The 8,030-nt window shown below is 45.8% G+C and overlaps 1 pseudogene; it reads left to right on the forward strand.

Annotated features, from left to right (window-relative positions):
- Positions 1–5,226: 5,226 nt before the first annotated feature.
- On the forward strand, positions 5,227–6,213 carry LOC140234123 (uncharacterized; annotated as a pseudogene).
- The last annotated feature ends 1,817 nt before the right edge of the window (positions 6,214–8,030 follow it).

Consider the following 8,030-nt stretch of genomic DNA (forward strand, 5'->3'; position numbering starts at 1 on the left):
TGCCAGGAAATTGCAAAGTTTAATTGTGTTCGAGACTCTGCGCGCGTAGCGCGCCGCAAAATTGAGAATAGTGATTTTCCTGGTGTTGTTTTAACTGTTATTTTTTCTATTTGTACCCGCGTTAGCAGGCCTGAAGCCAGGATTTTTAAAGGAAGGGGGGATTGCGTTAATTAACAAAACGGTCCTTTGATACTGTCCCGGGAGGGGTAGCGACAATTAAAAGGTGGACACCATGCTCATACATGGACTTTCAAAATGGCCCCTAAACGAGTAATGATCATATGATTTTTTCAGGCCTTAAAAACAAGTATTCCTTAAATGTTTCCTGCACCCTAAAGAAGTACTTCATCATGATTGATCAATATACCATTTTCCCAAATTTCGGCCTTTTTGATACCCTTTGATTATATACGCTCGTACATCACACTTTCCATCTAATCATTGAGAAAAACGACCCCTATTACGCGTTTTCTTTAGCGAGTATGGTCACGGTGTCCACCTTTCAGTTGGAGTTTTCCATCTTATTGGATGCTGTTTGGAAGATGAAACATTCACTTTACTATACAGTATATCAGCCGTTGGTATGCGAGTTTGTCAAAAACGAAAATAAATAAGAAAATTTTTAAAACAAAATGAATTGTAAATGTGAACCATTTATATTTTGCCTCCTTGTGGTAGGATATTTCTAGCGTTTCCGAACTTTCAAATAATCATTTTAGATTTAATAATATCAAAGGTAGTAGATACGATTCGCAAACATCTCCAATATCAGTCAAATGTCATATTAACCATCATGCTAAGAAGGTTTTCTTTGTGAAATTTGGAGGTCAGTGAAATTCAAAAATTAAACATCCGTTAGCCATTGGAAGAAGTATATAAGCGCCCGATTGCAGACAGCAGGTGGCAAGGTGACTGTTGCAACTATACTTACATTATTACCACCTCCGAAGGAAATGCACCAGTCCGACTACAGCCATCATCGAAAAATGAGATGGAATGTGGAATGTATTTGGTCGTTTTTGCTCCCAAACTTAACAGTTATGTTGTCAATAAGGCTGCTACGTATCTAGATAATGTCTCACATCAGGCGCGCCGGAAGCAGTTTTGGATTGGGGGGGGGGGGGGTGGGCAAACATTGGAGGGGGCTCAAGATTAGACCATGCATATGTTACACAATATACACATACACACACACACACACACACACACACACACACACACATCTATTATTTATATATATATATATATATATATATATATATATATATATGTAAAGTGGCGTACGGTGGGTCGAAATATGGGGGGAACCATAAAGTAATTTTGACGGTCTGTATGCTCAATTGTGCGTGTGTGCGTGAGCAATAATGGGACTACAATACATTACGGAATGTGATACATTCAACAACGCAGTCATTGAGGAACATTGTAAGTTTTCCTTACATGGATTATGGAATGACGGTGTGAAACGATCGACAAATTATATACTGTCAGCAACATAAGGTGAATGGCATAACAATAAAATGCGAGCGAGCGAAGCGAGCGAGCTTGAAAATTTTGATATTCTACAGTTCCACAACTGGAGTTTTAATTGTAGCTACATATTTCGCTTTGAAATAATGGGGGCGCATCGGGCGCAACTGCTGGCAATTATTGACAGCAACATTAGGAGAATGGCATAACGATTCAACGCGAGCGAGCGAAGCGAGCAAGCTTGAAAATTTTGACATTCTACAGTCCCAAAATACCCGTTTGTAGCTTTATCTTTCACTTTGGAAATTAATGGGGCGGCGCATCGGGCGCAACTGCTGGCAATTACTGACAGCAACATTAGGAGGATGGCATAACGATTCAATGCGAGCGAGCAAAGCGAGCGAGCTTGAGAATTTTGACATTTTACAGTCCAAAAACTCCCGTTTGTAGCTCTATCTTTCGCTTTGGAAATTAAGGGGGGGGGCATCGGACGCAACTGCTGGCAATTACTGGCAGCAACATTAGGAGAGTGGCATAACGATTCAATGCGAGCGAGAGAAGCGAGCGAGCTTGAAAATTTTGACTAAGTTTACAGTCCCAAACTCCCGTTTGTAGCTATTATCTTTCGCTTTGGAAATTAAGGGGGGGGGGCATCGGACGCAACTGCTGGCAATTACTGGCAGCAACATTAGGAGAGTGGCATAACGATTCAATGCGAGCGAGAGAAGCGAGCGAGCTTGAAAATTTTGACTAAGTTTACAGTCCCAAACTCCCGTTTGTAGCTATTATCTTTCGCTTTGGAAATTAAGGGGTGGGGGCATCGGGCGCAACTACTGGCAATTACTGTCAGCAACATTAGGAGAATGGCATAACGATTCAATGCGAGCGAGCTTGAAAATTTCGACATTCTAGAGTTCAACAACTGCCGTCGTAGCTATATTTTTCGCTTTAGAAATTAAGGGGGAGGCGCACCGGGCTCAACTGCTGGATGCGAGCGAGCGAAGCGAGCGAGCTTGAAAATTTTGACATTTTACAGTCTAAAAGCTGCCGTTTGTAGCCATATTTTTTCCCTTTTATTCATATATATACATATTTATTTTATTTTCTTTGTTTATTCATTTATTTTTATTATCATTATTATTATTATTTTCTTCTCTTTTTTTTTTTGGGGGGGGGGGGTGGGGGGGGGGCGCAAAAATGCGTTTTTGCCCCCCACTTTTTGGATTGGGGGGCGGCCGCCCCCCCCCCCCCCCACTTCCGGCGCCTATGTCTCACATACAACTGTATCTGGATATTGCGTTGAAAATGATATTTGGCGAGAAACAAAAGCTTGAAATCACAGGAATTCACACTGCTGACAACGGCAGACAGTGAAGGTCAACGGCTCAAATTTTCGTTGGTAGTCTCGTCACGTGATAGTTCTGTATGGATTGTACACGTTCCCTATGACTGCAATTGTGAATGGGTAGTCTAGCTTTACTGCAAATTTGCGTCAGGACTGCTCAACCAATGGACAAGACTCTTATGTCACAAAAATGGGCAGAACCTCTACTTTCTGAAACCGTGCGCCCCAAGTTTGTGCAATCTTCCGTTCTCGAGATATCCCGTCTGGAAGAATTGCAAGACGGCAAAATATGCTCAAATTCGTCAAATTTGGACTGTTCGCCATAGACAATTCTACTCATAAGGTACTTTTCTGATCTAATTTGCGTCACTGCTACAAATGTTACAATTAAGATATATACACATAAATAATCCCTAAAGTGTCCACTTTCAGAATCCGGGCGCCCCAAGTTTGCTTCTTAAACAGTTTAAAAGTTATGGCAGATTTTGTGGAAAATGCGTCGATTTTTGACCCGTTTTACGTGTTGTAGCGTTCGCGCGGAAGCGCGGCTTCGCAGATGACCGAAAGTTTTCAATATGTAACAGCTCGCACAAATTGATACATAACATTTGTGTTTGTGTGCATGGGGACGATCCGATGGTTCATACAACAAAAGGGTTTCGTACAATTATTTTTAACATTGTTAAACGTACTCTTCCACATTTACGTAGCATATAATGTGTCTTTATATTTATTTGGATTGTTATCTTGAGAATTGCTAAAAACCGTTATTATGAAAAAGTGGACCTTTCAGAATTTGGGGGGGTGCGTACGCACCCGACGCACCCCCCCCTGGCTACGGGCCTGGGAGCTTGAAAATTTTGACATTTTACAGTCTCAAAACTGCCGTTTATAGCTATATCTTTTCGCTTTGGAAATTAAGAGGAAGGGGGGGGGGGTCGCCCGGTGCCCCCCCCCCCCTCCCCCGGTCCGCCACTGGTAGTCAAGGTTGTCGGTTTATGTTCATGATTGGGGGAGGTATGACCAGCGAAGGGGCGTCGAAGTGACCAAGCGAGGGAAGGGATGTCCAAAATCTGCACTTTAGAGCATCCCCTATGTTTGTGTTTGTGTGTGTGTGTTTTTTTTTTTATATAGGCCTACATGGAAAAGTTAGGAAATACTCCAGGTCAAGTCTTATTATTGGCAATGCAAGGCATTCTGATATAGACTATATAGTATGTAAAGCAACACTGCAAAATCAATGACCTAGCTTTGATATAACCATGGAGCTACAGTAGCTCCATGATATAACGAAGCGTAAGGTACAAAGGTGTACATTCTACATCACATTGCGCAACATTACAGCGACTCTTTTTGCCGTTCGGATGTTCTGAGTACACTGCGCACATCCTGCTTATTATATATTCAGAATGGCAACCAGGAATCTTTTCACACTATATACCTCTTTAATTATGGTTAAAAGAAATTTTAGAAAAATATCTTATTTCTTGATCACCCTTTCATGTCGATTTCAAAAGCAGTTTCCTACCCTTGAATTACCATTTTGGTGGGGTTTTTTTTTGTTAACCAGCGGATGCCCCCCCCCCGTGCGCCCCCCCCCCCCCAACCGTAGTTACGCCACTGTCTTCAAGACCTTGTGGAGACTCATGGCGACCTACTGGAGACGTCGCGGAGACATCTCCACGACTAAGAAGACATCTCGGAGATGTTGCGGCGACTTCTCCTCAACTTCTGGATGAATAAGTTGTCACCGTGTTCATAAGTCGTCTTGGTCGAGTCCCCTTCTTGGCGAGAACGAAAGCCAAATCTTCGCCTGTGCTGTAGAGTCGCGGCGAAGTCTCCTCCAGTGAGATACTATGACTCCTGAGTAAACATGACCCGCTAAAGCCTGCCTGAAAAGGAATGACCGATTCTGGGCCCGTTTGACCTTCATAGCAGAATCTTAGATTCTACTTCGTACAGCCTAATTATTCGGAATCATGTCTGGGTTGTACACCTGCCACCGATCAGAGAACGCCACACATTCAAAGTATTGTGTCCTTATTCAGATGCAAATAAGTACATGTTCATGTAGTGTGTATAAGTAGCCTGCTCACATCCGTACACGTCAGTGTACATTTTGTGGCCGACCAGAAGAACTACTAGAGATGGAAGACCTGCAAGGCGATATTGAGCGGCTGCTCAACGAACCATGCTCTCCAATACCGGGCAACATGCAGCTGGCGAACGACAACCCAGGCGGCAAGCTGAGAGGTCCCAAGGGCCGAAGCAAGAAGACGCCACGCCCACAGGCAGGGGCGCATCCCCCCGAAGCATCCGCTGTAACTACAGCGGCAGGCGCTATCCCTGCCCCATCCCTTTCAGCAGGCGTGATCCCTGCTGGCTCCCTGGCGGGCGCGATCCCCGCCCAGATGACGGCACCAGCGGCGTTGGGCGCACCCCCCAACGAGTCCTGCTCCACGTCTCGCTTCTCGGAACTCGCTACTGCCGTCTCCACACTGCAGTCCACGGTCATGTCCTTGCTGGACACCCAAGCCCCTCCAGCTCCGCAAGAGCAACCACCCCGTGACGACGATATCGACATGGAAATTGAAGAGCTGGTTCAGCAGGACAGCGGGGTTCTCGGCGAGTTCTCTGATATGGTGGAACACCAGAGCGAACCCGTGGGAGCAGCAGTAAGCGACAAGCTCGCTAACATTGTGAACAAGCTCATTCGGCTGAAACTTAAAGAGCCCACTCTGAAATCTAAGCAGGAGTCATATCCAAGGCCTGCCAACTGCGAGGCCGTTGCCACTTGCAGGGTTAACCCAGAAGTATAGCACGTACTAAAAACCGAAACACGAGTGACAGATTCGAAGCTACAAAAGGTGCAGACCCTTTTTTTGACGGCAACGACGCCCCTTGCGCGAGCAGCGGATGAGCTGCTATCGCAAAATACAACCCCTTCCTCCCGGGCGGCCAAACTCATTCTCGACGGTATCGCCCTAATCGGAGCAGCAAACGTCGAGCTGAATGCAAAACGCAGGGACTTCATCCGACCCGAACTCAGCCCGGCGTTCCGCCCGCTGTGTTCCGAAGACATAGCGCAGAAACCATCCACGTTTCTGTTCGGGGACGACCTCCCACAAAAGTGTAAAGAACTTCGCGACACCGAGAAGCTGGGACTGAGTGTTCGCAACACCAGTCTCCCTAAGAGGAGCTTCAGGCAGGCGTATAGGGGCGCCTACCCGAGGAGACACCCCGGGCACCCCGGACGATACGATCCGTACCCGCAACGGAGGAACGACGGTCCCTCCTCTTCGAGTTTTCGACCCAGGCAGCACCCAAACTTCAGCGGCCGACGGGCGCCGACATATCGCGGCCGTCCATCCAGAGACAACCCGAGGTCGGACAAGTAACTCGCCCACAGGACGGAGTGAGTAAATTGCCTTCAAAGACTTCGACTCCCCCGGTTGTGGGAGGTAGGCTGGCTCAATTTGCGGATAGTTGGAAGCTGATTACGTCTGACCAGTGGGTCTTAGACGCTATACAACACCACCATATTGAATTTAACCATTTGCCCTTTCAAAATTCTGTTCCAAACGAAATAAGTTTTTCACCCCGTGAAACTACCATTATCGACCATGAAATTACGAAGCTTCTCAATAAGAACGCAATTGAGCCATGCCTCCACCAAGACGGGGAGTTCGTATCTAACATTTTCATAACGCCTAAAAAAGACGGATCTTTTAGGCCCGTCATTAACCTGAAAGACCTGAACAAGTTTGTTTCATATCACCATTTCAAAATGGAGACTTTTGAATCGGCACTCCTCCTTGTTGAACCAAATTGTTTTTTTCGCTTCTATCGATTTGAAAGATGCGTATTTTAGCATACCGATAGCACTAGAACACAGGAAATTTCTTCGTTTTCAATGGAAGGGAAAATTGTTTCAGTTTCGCGTTCTGCCCTTTGGACTGAGCAGTGCCCCCCGAGTGTTCACAAAAGTGCTAAAACCCCCATTAGCTGCCCTCCGTAATTTAGGATATGTATCATGTAACTACATCGATGACGCCCTACTAATCGCTCGTAGCTACGACGACTGCACGGCGAGCGTTAAGAATCGAATTGAACTTTTCGAGTCACTTGGATTCGTCATTAACAAGGAAAAGTCCGTGCGCGAGCCCCGCACCAATATTGAATTTCTGGGCCTCATTATAGATTCAGTAACTATGACAATCAGCCTCCCAGAAAGAAGGAGCGACACCATTATCCAAGCATGCATTTCTTTGGTAAAGAAACGGACAACGAAGATACGCTTGCTATCTCGCGCTATTGGGCTCGTCCTTGCAGCGGAAATCGCTGTTCCTTATGGGGCAATTTTTCGGAGAGATCTTGAAATTGAGAAAAATACTGCTTTGCAATGCAATCAAGGGGATTTTGAAGCTATCATTTCCCTGTCAGATAAGGCACGTCTTGCCCTCCAGTGGTGGGCATCAAATTCAAGTAACTCATTTTCACCTATCATGCGAAATATTGACCTGGAATTCGAGACAGACGCATCTCTCGAAGGCTGGGGCGTCTACTGCCCCACTAACAAGCGCAGCACGCACGGACAATGGAGCTCCGGAGAAAGGAATCTCCACATTAACAATCTCGAATTGCTTGCAGTCCTTTTTGCCCTCCAATCACTATGTTCAAACGAATCCGGCATTAACATTCGCGTTAAATCAGACAATGTCTCAGTAGTGTCGTGCATTAATCACTTCGGGACTTGCCATTCCCCCGAGTTACATAATATCTCGCGCACAATCTGGCTCTGGTGCCTAGACAGAAACATCTGGCTGTCCGCCGTACACATTCCTGGCGTTGAGAACTCAATAGCAGACGGCTACTCGCGCACATTTAATCTGAATACTGAGTGGATGCTCGCAGCACATATTTTCGACTCACTCTCTGAACTATTTTTCACACCAGAGGTAGATTTATTTGCATCGCGCCTGAATTTCCGCATGGCTCCTTTTGTTTCTTGGCGCCCTGATCCCGAAGCCATGGCAACCGACGCATTCTGTCTCGATTGGGGGCGCTTTCGCAGCTACATCTTTCCCCCCTTCTGCCTATTGAGTAAAATTCTACGGAAATTATCTAATGATCAGGCCCAGGCCATCATAGTTTTTCCCTTGTGGAAGACACAAAGTTGGTATCCCAAGCTAATGAGTATGCTAGTCGACTACCC

This window comes from Diadema setosum, chromosome 10 (genome assembly GCF_964275005.1).
Source record: "Diadema setosum chromosome 10, eeDiaSeto1, whole genome shotgun sequence".
In the NCBI taxonomy this organism is placed as follows: domain Eukaryota; kingdom Metazoa; phylum Echinodermata; class Echinoidea; order Diadematoida; family Diadematidae; genus Diadema; species Diadema setosum.